The sequence below is a fragment of the Oreochromis niloticus genome, unplaced genomic scaffold (assembly GCF_001858045.2).
Source record: "Oreochromis niloticus isolate F11D_XX unplaced genomic scaffold, O_niloticus_UMD_NMBU tig00001905_pilon, whole genome shotgun sequence".
NCBI lineage: Eukaryota > Metazoa > Chordata > Actinopteri > Cichliformes > Cichlidae > Oreochromis > Oreochromis niloticus.
Window position 1 is genome coordinate 1 of NW_020327502.1, and position 13,086 is coordinate 13,086.

At 42.7% G+C, this 13,086-nt stretch overlaps 1 pseudogene; it reads right to left on the reverse strand.

Annotated features, from left to right (window-relative positions):
- Window positions 1–2,236: 2,236 nt before the first annotated feature.
- Window positions 2,237–6,886, reverse strand: LOC102082662 (zinc finger protein RFP-like; annotated as a pseudogene).
- Between the last annotated feature and the right edge of the window lie 6,200 nt (window positions 6,887–13,086).

The window sequence follows — 13,086 nt, forward strand, 5'->3', positions numbered from 1 at the left end:
AGCCTCAGATACAGGAGGAACAATGCGTTTTCGTCCTGGTCGCGGAACACTGGACCAGCTCTAAATCCTCTGAAGGATACTTGAGGGCGCACGGGAGTTTGTCCAACCAGTCTACGTGTGTTTTGTCGACTTGGAGAAGGCATTCGACCGTGTCCCTCGGGGTGTCCTGTGGGAGGTGATACGGGAGTATGGGGTGTCTGGCCCATTGCTACAGGCCATTCGATCCCTATACAACCGTCGCAAGAGCTTGGTTTGCATTGCCGGCAATAAGTCGGACTCGTTCCCGGCGGGTGATGGGCTCCGCCAGGGCTGCCCTTTGTCACCGAATCTGGTCATAATTTTTATGGACAGGATTTCTAGGTGCAGCCAAATGGCAGAGGGCTTTCACATGGGTGGCCTCAGAATCTCATCTCTGCTTTTCGCGGATGCTGTGGTTCTGTTGGCTTCATCGGGTGATGGCCTCCAGCTCGCACTGGAACGGTTCACAGCCGAGTGTGAAGCAGCGGGAATGAGGATCAGCACCTCCAAATCTAAGGCCATGGTTCTCAGCCAGAAAAGGGTGGAGTGCCCACTTCGGGTCGGGGATGATTTCCTGCCCCAAGTGGAGGAGTTTAAGTATCTCGGGTCTTGTGACGTGAAGTGACGTGAGAAGGGAGCTGGAAATCGACAGACGGATTGGTGCTCTGGCCGCAGTGATGCAGATGCTGCACCGGTCCGTCATGGTGAAGAGAGAGCTGAGCGTAAAAGCGACGCTCTCAATTTACCAGTCGATCTATGTTCCTACCCTCACCTATGGCCACGAGCTGTGGGTAGTGACCGAAAGAACGAGATCACGGATACAAGCGGCGGAAATGAGCTTCCTCCGAAGCGTGCTGGCCTCTCCCTTAGAGATAGGGTGAGGATTCAGCCATCCGGGAGGGGCTCAGAGTAGAACCGCTGCTCCTCCACATCAAAAGGAGCCAGTTGAGGTGGTTCGGGCATCTGAGGTGGTTCAGGATCTGGCGCCTCCTGGGTGAGGTGTTCCAGGCATGTCCCACCGGGAGGAGGCCCCGGGGCAGACCCAGGACACGCTGGAGAGATTATATGTCTCGGCTAGCCTGGGAACGCCTTGGTGTTCCCCCAGATAAGCTAGAGGAGGCTTCTCTGCTTGTGCTGCTGCCCCCGCGACCTGGCCCCAGATAAAGCGGAAGAAGATGGATGGATGGATGGATGGATGGATGGATGGATGGAAATTATGTTAAGAGTTACATTTTAAGCCTTTGTTAATGGGTTAAATTAGATAAAACAAGCGGAATAACCGATTGGGGGAAAAGCACTGCAAATCCCAAAGATGTTGTGGTCAAAGCTCTTTGAAATAGTTTGTACGGCATAAAGAAAAAAAAAGGTATATTTCAGTATATTGTTACTGAGCCCAAACCGCCGTAGTCACTGGTAGTGTTACTGAAGGAGGAATTCTCCCTTAAAAAATAAAAAAAGTAAAGTGTTGTTCAACAGTTCGACATTGATAGAGTTACAGGTGTTTAATGGGTTTGTTTGTGTGTTTGAGAGTTCAGACCGAAAGGGATCGCACAATCGTGTGTGAGTGAGCTTGGTGTGTGGTGTGTGTGGTGGTGTGTGTGTGTGTGACTGCAGCTGTTCTTTGTGTTTTTGGTGATCGTTGCCTCAGGGGGAAAAGTTGTGTCTGGGTTCAACAGGTAGACTAACAGAGACTGAAGCTGTCAGGAGCCACACACACTATATTCTTTAAGTCAAAATCACATGTAAACATTTTTAATGACAGCTCAGCTTTAGCATCCTATTCATTCTGTGATTGCAGCCATTCCCCAACTCTCTGTTTATCTTTAAACCAAATCATCAGAACATGGAAATATAATCATCACATCAAAATGATGTGACTGGAAGAATGCAACAGTCTGTGCTCCACCTGCTCCTTTCTCCTCCACACCTCCAGGTGGAGAACATGGATGTATGAATCTCTACAGAGTTCTTTGAATATTATCTATCTTATTCGTTTTCAGTGAACAAAAATCCTCACAGAGCCAAAATAACCAGTTTGTATCCAACATAACTCAGCTGGACTCCGAATGCTCCGTATAACACCCACACATGATTCACTCAAAGCATTTAACAAACTTTATTGTGAAATGAAGCTTTTGGACATTTATTCTCTTATATTTGCTCTTCAGCTTGAGTCTCCAACAGTGGGAACATTTCCTGATTTAACTTTTCTTCTGTTTGCATCAAACTCAATGAGAATCAAAGTGTGAATCAGAGTCCTGATAATCAGATTCTATAGAAACATGGAGACTGTAGAGGATTTACACTCAATATGTTCATTTGTTCCCTTCAATCAGAATCAGAATAGAAATCAAGTGGTTCTTCCAATGAAATCAGGGATAGATTAATGTTACTGACAGGACAGATGATCAGAGGTGCAGAGTTTTTACCACCATCATTCAGACTGGGACTGAAGTATGGGTGGAGTTTGTGAGTGAAGGAGCAGCCAGTAAAGGAGTAGATCAGAGCTGCAGCACCTACATCATAAAAGGAGACCAGACCCTCCTCATAATCCACAAACACCCCCACCTTTTCAGGACCAGGATGAAGACAGAGATGGACTGAAGGACCAGCAAGAGCTTTGTACTCATTTCCTTTTCTCAGCCACACAGTCCAGAAACCATCCTGAGGTCTCAATCTGATTATTCCCTTCCTGTTGATTGACTCTGTAGCCACTCCTAAAGCCCACTCAGTCTTTCCTTTAACCTGAACCTCAAAGTAAAATCTGCCTGAAGAGAAACTCTGCTCTCCTAAAACCATAACACAGTCAGAAAATCTCTCTGGGTTGTTTGGAAGATTCTTCCTCACATCACTATGATACACTTGTTTTCCATCATCAGACAGGATGAGTTCAGGATGAGCTGTATCAGGATCCAGAGTCACATCCACCTCATACTGCTGGACCCTCTGCAGCTCAGCCTCAAACAGCTTCTTCTTCATGAGTTTCCAGACTGTCTCCTCCAGCTGAGCTACAGCTCTCACCACAGTCCCTCATATGATGGTGGACGGACTCTGACCTCTGTCCAGTCCTTGGTGGGTGGAGCAGCTTTCAGGGAGGAGAAGCTTTGGAGGAGGTGGAGGTGGTCTTCAGAGTGTGAGAGCTGCTCCACCTCAGAGCTTCTCTCCATCAGCTCAGAGATTTCCTGTTCCAGATCTTTGATGAGACCTTCAGCCTGTTTCTCTGTAGCTTCCTGTTTGTCTTCGATCTCCTTATGAGCTCCTTCAGGCGTCTCTCAACAGACTCCTTCAGAGCAGTGAAGACCTGAACACCTTCTGCTTTCTGTCTGTCTGCAGCATCTTTACTCATCTTCACCGACTCTTTGACCTCCTGAATCTTCAGTCGTCTCTTCTGGATCATCTGCTGAATCTCAGCCTCTGTCTTCTCCAGCTCTGCCTTCTTTCCTTCATATTCTTCTCTCAGAGGAACAAACTCGTGGTTCTTGTGCTCTAAAACAGAGCAGAGCATGCAGACACATGTCTGGTCGGTCTTACAGAACAGCTCCAGAAGTTTATCGTGCTTCGTACACATCCTGCCTTCCAGGTTCTCCACAGCATCAATCAGTTGATGTCTTTTCAGACGTTTCACTGTCAGATGAGGCTCCAGGTGAGTCTGACAGTAGGAGGTCTGACACACCAGGCAGGACTTCAGGGCCTTCAGTTTGGTTCCAGTGCAGAAGTCACAGGGAACTTCTCCTGGTTTGGCAGCTTGTTGCTCTGAGCTGCTGCTGCTGGCTTTCTGCTGAGCTTCACGTCTGAACTGAGCAACCACCTCAGAGATGAAGGTGTTGACCCTCAGCTGAGGTCTAGTGTTGAAAGTCTCTTTACACATGGGACACTGACACATCTGATTCATGTCCCAGTGCTGACTGATGCAGGTTTTGCAGAAGTTGTGTCCACATGATGTAGTGACTGGATCAGTGAACACATCCAGACAGATGCAGCACAGAAACTGATCTTCAGATCGCAGATTGCTGGCAGCAGACATGTCTGCACTCTGAGGGAGAAAGAAAAGAAACATTTTATTCAAAATTCACTTTAAATTTCATTTTAAAAAGAGAAGCAAGCATCAGTAGTCTGAGGAGCTTGGAAAGAAAAGTGTCAGGACTTCTTTAAGTTTCTTGAAGACGTTTCATCAGAGAAGCTTCTTCAGTTCTAAGAGTAACTGGTGGAGACCCAGCAACACACTCAGACACAAACTGGTTCATCCCAAACACAAACTGAACAACGTAGTGTCTGCTGTACAGTGCAGCGTCCAGATGAACAGAATCAACTTTTGGGGATGAACATAAATACAGTCGTTAAAATTGTCGTTGAAATTGTGTCTCGACTGTTTTACAGAAGGTCCAAGATTCATCCAGGTCATTTCTATATTTGAATAAATTGGTTTGTTGGATATATTCCATGAATTATTGTGAAGTAAACGTCCTCGACCTTCTTAGTGACTAAATACTTCTTATTGTAAGTCCATATCAAGGAGCCATTAATATTATAAAGTGACTGTTCCAATAGAACTGACATTGAGGAGTTGCAGGACAATGAATCATATACCTCAGAAATGTGTTATTAAATGTTTGATCCAGTATATTAATGGCATTTATGAGAACATGTTTATTCAGTGGTGTCTGTATATTTGGTCCATTTGTGCCATCATTAAAAACTGTCCTGTTTTCTCTCAGAGATACTGGAACATCACAGCTCCTCACAAACTCAGGATATGGAAGAAGATGACCTTTTCCAGTCACTCGCTGGATACATCATTCAATTATTCTGGATCCATTTCTCAGAAAAATTTATTTATTTTGTATTTCATATATTTGTTTGTCCAAATCGAAGATTTATGTTTGTAGAGAAGAAGCCAACATGATAAAGCCTGTGTGTGAAAATGAGATAAGTGAATTTTATTGAGATCAAAATCACATTTAAGGAGGAATTCTGTCCTCCAGTTTGTTTAAATAAGCTTTGGGATTAAACACCATCATCTATGTTTGTGTCTGATGACATGTTTGATCCAGTTCAGCTTGAATATTACAGCTGATGTATAGAACTCTAACATATTTAAACACTTGATTATCACGATGATTTAGTCCACATCTGTTTAAATAATGAGATTTATGTTTCCACACAAAGTTAGAACGTGAAGCATCGACTGTTTTCCGAATGATTTAGGAACATCTGTGACTCTTACAGGATACACAAAGGCTACGTTCACACTGCAGGTCTGAATGGCCAATTCCGATTTTTTGATTTTGATTTTTATGTCTGCTTGTTCACACGACAAATAAAATGTGACAGCAAATGTACTCTAGTGTGAACGCTCAAAGCGGCACGCATGAGCAAAAGCAGACATCACACACAACGCGCTCTGTTTAGACCCAGAGCAAACAGTATTGTTTGACTGTTTCAGACTTTACGTTTCCCAATTTTGCTTTAAGTTATAAAGTTATTTTGTTATTTACATATGGCCTAATAATTATCGTTATTGCTGTTTTAGAGAAGAGCGGTGCTTCAAAGGATAGTTGCAGATTTGTGTCAAAACCTGCAGATTATACAGTACAAATAAAATGTTCAAGTGAGATAATCCCTCCTTGTAAAATGTTTGAATGACTTTTTTAAGTACTGACCAAAATAAGATAAGATAAGATGAGATAAGATGAGATGAGATGAGATGAGATACCTTTATTAGTCCCACAAGTGGGAAATTTCATGTTAAGGCTGCTATTGCATGCAATGGCGGCGCCATCTTTCCCTCCGACCATACATACATTACACAAAAACATCACATGGGGAAGACACGTCAGAGAGGTATAACAATGGAAAAAGCACCACATGAGGAAAGATAAGGAGAAAAAAAATAACTCCCCCCAGACTGAGCTCCAATAGGGAGATCAGTTCATCAGGGATCAGGGAGATCACTGCTATTTAGGGCGATCGTGGCTCAAGAGTTGGCAGCTCGCCTTGTGATCGGTTGCCGGTTCGAGCCCCGGCTCAGACACTCTCGGTCGTTGTGTCCTTGGTCAAGACTCTTCACCTACTGGCAGCAGGCCTCTGTCAGTCTGTCCCAGGGCATGCAACCCATTATTATTTAAACAAACTGTTAACTGTATATTTCTGTACATTTACGTATTATTATTCATATTGCCACATTCATTGACCTTGTTTATAGGTAATTTCATTGTTTAATCACGATAAAATGTTCCTAATTTAATGTCTAAAAGCGTTTGGAAAAGGCAGAATCCCATGTAAAATTAGCGCAACAAACTCTATTTTCATTACTGAAAATAACTGTATTTTTATGAGAAAGTTATTTTCTGTTATTTTATGGTAGTATTTTGGCGCCCCAGCTGCCGGAATATTACTGTTTTTTTAGGATTTTTTTTTCCTATTTATAGATAATTTCATTGTTTAATCACATTAACATGTTCTTAATTTAATGTTTAAAATCACTTGAAAAGGCAAGATCCCATGTAAAATTAGCGCAACAAACTGTATTGTCATTACTGGAAGTAACCGTATTTTTATGAGGAAGTTATTTTCTGTTATTTTACGGTAGTATTTTGGCGCCCCAGCTGCCGGAATATTACCGTTTTTTAAGATGTTTTTTTAAACAGTGTACAGTGGATCTGTGGTTACATGAGCAGATTTCTATGGAAGCAATGTGACTGTGATGAGTCAGCATGAAGTGAACAGAGTGAAGATTTGTGTAGAAACAGGAAGTGTGATCAGCTGCACTCACCACTGTTGCTGAGAGAAACCTGATGGACTCCCCTGAATTTTCTTTTAGAAACAAACAGGGCTCGACTCCAGTTCTGCTGCTGCTCTCTCACACTTTCACTTCTGGAAAATGACACTGAACTTCTCATTTTTGCTCCGCCTCTTCCTGTCTCTTCCTTTACAGGATTTAGCCAGTCTGTACTCAGTGACTTTGTGCAGCGGGTGGGAGAAGTGAGGAGTGGTGTGTGGATTAAAATAAACACCTCCCTCTGCAATTGGATCTTGGACTTCCTAACTGACAGGCCCCAGTCTGTCTTTATAGGAAATAAAACCTCCAAAGTCGTCAGACTGAGTACAGGATTGCCGCAGGGCTGTGTGCTTAGCCCAGCCCTTAGTGGTGGGTCTCATCATCAACAACAATGAGTTTGAATATAGAGGGGAGGTACAACACCTGGTGGACTGGTGTCAGAATAACAACCTGTCTCTAAATGTTCAGAAGACTAAAGAGATGGTTGTTAACTTCAGGAAGACCTCAATGGCCCACACCCCACTGCACATCAACGGATCTGCTGTTGAGATGGTCAACAGTGTGAGTTCCTCGGTGTGCACATATCAGCTGACCTCTCCTGGAACCTGAACACCACCACCATCATGAAGAAAGCCCAACAACGTCTTGATGCATTCTCAATCATCCAGGAAAGTAAATCTCCAAAAGTTGAATCTGTTCATCTGGACGTAGCGTTTTGTGGGAGAAACGTTTCGTCACTCATCCAAGTGACTTCTTCAGTCTCAGCTGACTGCAGGTTTCCCCAACAACGTCTTCACTTTCTTAGGAAACTGAAGACGGCCAGTCTCCCTCCTCCTATCCTCACATCATTTTACCGGGGAACCATTGAGAGCGTCCTCTGTTGCTACATCACTATCTGGTACGGGAATTGCACCCTCGCTGAAAAGAAGTCTTTGCAGTGGATAGTGAGGACAGCAGAGAGGATCATTGGAAGCCCTCTCACATCCATCTCCCAACTCTATGACAGACACATCATCCGACGTGCGAACAGCATAGTGAAAGACACTTTCCAACCCTCACATGCACTGTTCTCCCTCCTTCCATCTGGCAGACGGTTTTGCAGCATTACAACTGTAACGACCAGACACTGCAGACACTGCAAGAGCTTCTTCCCCTAAGCAGTCAGTGCCCTCAACTCACTACCACAAAAGGACTGACATACACATGCACCTCTACAAACACCTTTCAGTACTCATCAAAAGACTCAAAAACAACAAGAACTTTCACAAATCCGCTTCAAACTGGTCCTGGGAACAATATGCTTATTTGCACACTCAGTCACATAGTTACTGAACACACATCCAAATTATATTATATTTGCACATTTTGCACGTCTTTGTCATGTCTCGTCAATAATATCCTGATAATAACTTGAAACTGGTATTCAATGTCTTTGTTTATCTTTCTTTATCGTACAGTTAATATTGCATAGTTACCATTATAGTATTGTATAGAATTGTATAGTTAGTAATTAGTACCTTTTTATTCCTTAATTTTTATCAAAACTTAGCATTTTACTTATTTGTAATTCCTAGTTTTATATCTCTTGGAGATATATCCTTTATATATTTATAAATGCACCATGGGGGGCTCAGGGTGAAACAGCATTTCGGTACACTGTTACTACTGTACTGAAAATAAAGCTCTTGAATCTTGAATCTTGATTCACACAGTAAACTTATTGACACAGCATCTTATTGAATGCAAAACACCTGATTGTTCTGTAAATAGTTTGAAATGGTTATTTAAAAAATCAAGGTAAAAGGTAAACGATTGCAAATAACTTTGTTATTTGTTTGCAAACTTTGTTAGCAAAACTTGTGCATAGGATTTTAAAACTGACAATTTATATTTGCATTTAAAGTTATGAAATATGATTCAATAAACATGTTTGTGGTTTTTACAGTAAAAAATAGAACTTTTTCTACTCTGATTTTATGTTTTTTGTCTGATTTTAGATCAATTGCGTTAATACGGTATGTGAAAATGAAAACATAACTGTAAATTTAGACACGTGAGGTTGTGCTGAAAAGGATGAAACCAAACATCATCATTAAGTAACGCAATAGTTACTTGTCAAGTAATTAATTACTTTTAGAATATTGTAACTCAGTTACTGACTCATTTACTTCTTCAAAAAAGTAACTAGTAACTATAATTAATTAATTTTCAAATTGATGATGAAAAATCAATTTGAAAATGATCTAAACCAATCACAGTGGGTGAGACAAAAGACTGTTGTAACTGAAAAGATACAGAGAGTCTCTCTGTGTGTGTGTGTGTGTGTGTGTGTGTGTGTGTGTGATGGTATAAAAGGGACGCTGCAATGCCCCAAGGTTAGAGCACTCATGACTGTAAACTTGTCCTGCATGCAGTAATAAAATAGCTTGACTGCAGGTCAGATGTGTTGGTTTTAGATGTGTCCTTGATCCAGCACAGCTGATTTAAATGGTTAAATTACCTCCTCAACATGTCTTGAAGTTCTCCAGAGGCCTGGTAATGAACTAATCATGCGATTCAGGTGTGTTGATCCAGGGTGAGATCTAAAACCTGCAGGCCCTTGAGGCCTGGAGTTGGACACCCCTGCCTTAAGGTGACATAGCAACAACCACGTGTGTCTTTGTTGTGTAATGAACAGCACTGAAGGACTCCTTTGAAAAGACCAGTTCCTCAAGGCTCTTAATACCATATTGTTTTCTTTTTTTTACATCATTAATAGAAAGACTGTTTTCACCCCCATTTTGTGAATCAAGCTGTCACAACAACCCATCGTTTGTTCACTACAAGACACAGCCCATATTTAAATCAGGGTGGGGAAACATGATCACACTTTCACCAAACAGCCCAGAGGACCAGGGCTGTATCGTCACTGATTCAATTCAGTTTGGACTCAGACATAAATGATTAGAGTTACAATATTTCTGACTAAGTACATATCCATACTTTATATGTATAAAAACAAAGCTGATACTGTGAGACTTCATCAGAGGTGTGAGCATCACAGTGTGGAATGCCAAGACTGCCATAATGAATTAATTAAATACACCATTAAATAATTAATTAAATGTGGCAATAATTAATTAAAATTGGAAATAATTTATTAAATAAATATTTTGACATATTGAATTAATTATTTATTTATTTCCACACTTAAATTAATTATTGCCACATTTAAATAATTATTTAATGGTGTATTTAATTCATTCATTTTGGCACACTTGAGTCCTTCAGATCTCACCATGAATTTATTTTATCTGTCAACCGCACCACAGCATACCACTCGCAAGCTAATGGGATGTGCGAGCGGTTTCACCGGTCACTCAAGGCCGGGCTCCGGGCTTCCTTAACAGGTGGCGACTGGGTTGACCGTCTTTCGTGGGTGTTGCTGGGATTACGTAGAGCGCTCAAAGAAGACCTTGGGGTTTCCCCGGCTGAACTGGTCCTTGGCCAGCCCCTCCGGGTCCCCGGGAAATTCTTACCTGAGAGCCCCCCCCCCGTGTTTCGATACCTCTGTGCTGCCTTTTGCCCCCCAAGACACTCATTTCCTGTTCCTGGCCCTGTGCACCACTGCCTGCCTGACACTTTTGTTCCGAGGTCGTTGGACTCTGCTCGTTTCATTTTTGTCAGGCACGATGCCCATAGGACTCCTATGGGCGGTGGGGTGGCTGTAGCTCAGGAGGTAGAGCAGGTCACCTACTGATCGGAAGGTTGGTGGTTCGATTCCTGGCTTCCCCTAGTCAAATATCCTTGGGCGAGATACTAACCCCAAATTGCTCTCTGATGCATCCATCGGAGTATGAATGTGTGTATCTTAGAAAGATGTGCTTGTGCGAATGGGTGAATGCACAAGTTGTGTAAAGCGCTTTGAGTGCTCAGATGAGTAGAAAAGCGCTATATAAGAACCAGTCCATTTACCATTACTCCACTGCGTCCACCATATGACGGGCCATACAGGGTTCTTAAACCGGGTGAAAAACATTTCATTTTGGACTTTGGTGGTTGGCAAGAAGTTGTCTCTGTTGACAGACTTAAGCCTGCACATGTTCTGCAAGATGATCAGGTGGTCCCGGCCCAGGCCACTTGCCGCGGCCGCCCACCTGCCACCGGGCTGATGGATTCTGTTTTTTCCCCCAGGAGCGCTCCATAACCAAGTTGTCTGCAGCTTTTTCTGACCGCCAGTGCCTATAGCCTCGCTCCCGGGCTGGGTTTCCCTCTGTCAGTTCCCCACCCCCCCGGTTCAGCCGTTCCGGCCGTTTGCTTAAACCCGAGTCCTGGACTAGTTCTGCTGGGTGTTCGGGGGGGGGGGTCATGTGTGGTGGACCACTAGAGGGCTCCAGTCACACCCAGTGTTGAGGAAGTGTGTTGCTGTGTTTTGTGGCGCGATGTGTTCAGTTGATGTTGGAGAGGAATAAAGAAGGAGTGAGAACTGAGAGCTCTGTGTCGTCCATGCTTACCTCCACAAGGGTAAACAACCCTGTACGCCACGATAACGTCAGCTCTCTGAGTTGACCCAGAGTTTCCCAGCTGGGTCACATAAAAGTGTCGGCAGCATCAAACTAATCTAACGGTCATCTACGAATAATTCACGGGTCATATCAATATTATTTTACAGAAAATCATCCTTATTACTGCCAACTATTCCAGAGATGTGAAAATCTACAGCATAAAGAGCACAAAAATATAGCAGTCTAACGCAACACTGTAACAGAGATGAACGCATCAGTTTGTCACAGATCAAAGTGGAATGAAAGTGACTGGTTGAACAGGTGTTCATAATCTGTGTTTTCTGCATTTTCATCAGCGTAAGAGACTCAGCAGCAGATTAGAATAACATGTATACATTTAATAAATCACCAAATGAATCCACGCAAGAAACGATCAAACCTGTTCTGACAATTTGAGTTTGTATTCCCTCAGCTGCAGACTCCCTGCTGGTTAAATGTTTGAGAGCGAAGATTAGATATAAAGCAAACGTCAAACATAGACTCAGTCTGCGTTCACATTTGAGGCCAGCGCGTATAGTGGCTGTGTCCTGTTTTAAGATGATATATGTAAAATTGTTGTCTGACTCGTGTTGATCCAGCAGCTCACAGTCCGTGGTTACCATGGTTACTGCATAAGCAGCTGTAATTTAAACAGCTGGCACAGCCAACACATTCTCACTCCCAACTCGTCAAATGTGTGACGCATGGTCAGGCTCCCTCTGCTTCACTTATCGACGCGCAGGGTACCCCCCTCGCGTTGAGAATTGACGTGCAGGGTCCTCTCATTGAATACTATAGCGCTCCCTAAACGTCGTTTATCGACGACAAGAGATTGCCGTGGAAGAGCTTGTTGTCCGTATATTTATATATTTCCGAAATCACATTGTAGTGACGTGTACTGAACACAATATGTTATATAATGTAAGCAACTACCTGAGAAACATCAGATACAGCAGATAAATTAATTATAGGCCATTACTTTTGTATCGTTTATTGCATTTATGGAGGGAGAGGTGTAAAAAGGATGTATTGTTCCGACAACAGTTAATCCTTAATATGTTTTATGTGTGTGTTTTTGTGGTTGTGGTGGTGGTGGTGGTGGGGGGGCGCCAGAGGGAGTGTTCGCCCGGGGCGCCAAACAGGCTAGGACCGCCACTGGCTTTGAGTAACCACATTTTTTACCATATTAAAAAAATATATCAATGATGTATTTTGATGGGCTGTAACCTCCCTCATTTACTTTTAGAATTTTATGAAAAGTTTTGCACTCAGTGGTGAGTGATGTAGTTAAAATCATTTGTGCGGGATTTTGTCAGTCACAGTTTTTCGAAGCTTTTGTCTCCACGCAGTGTTTTCACTTGTGGTAATTAAGCTAAAGTGGCTCAGTCCAGCAACATAACTGGTTTTCATTTTCATGCTGTCGGAGCCCCGTGACTTTAGTGCAGGCACAGCTCACATAGAGGGATGATGCGAGTTTCCAGTTATACTTGGTTGGTGTATCAGTAAGACCCATGCTCAGTCACGATGTTTATGTTTCTGTAGAACGATCTTCAAGACAAAGGTACATTCAGGAAATAATATAGTAATATGTGTTTAATCTGACATAAGTCTTTCATAATTTGTATGTTTAACAAGATTTATAACTGCAGAAGCCTTGAGGTGGATAGTTTATGCTCAAAAAGTATTCATGTATAATAAATTAACCTCTCTGTCATTTTAGTCAGTAAAACTGTTTGGTCGCCTTAGGGCATAAATGGATAATAGTAA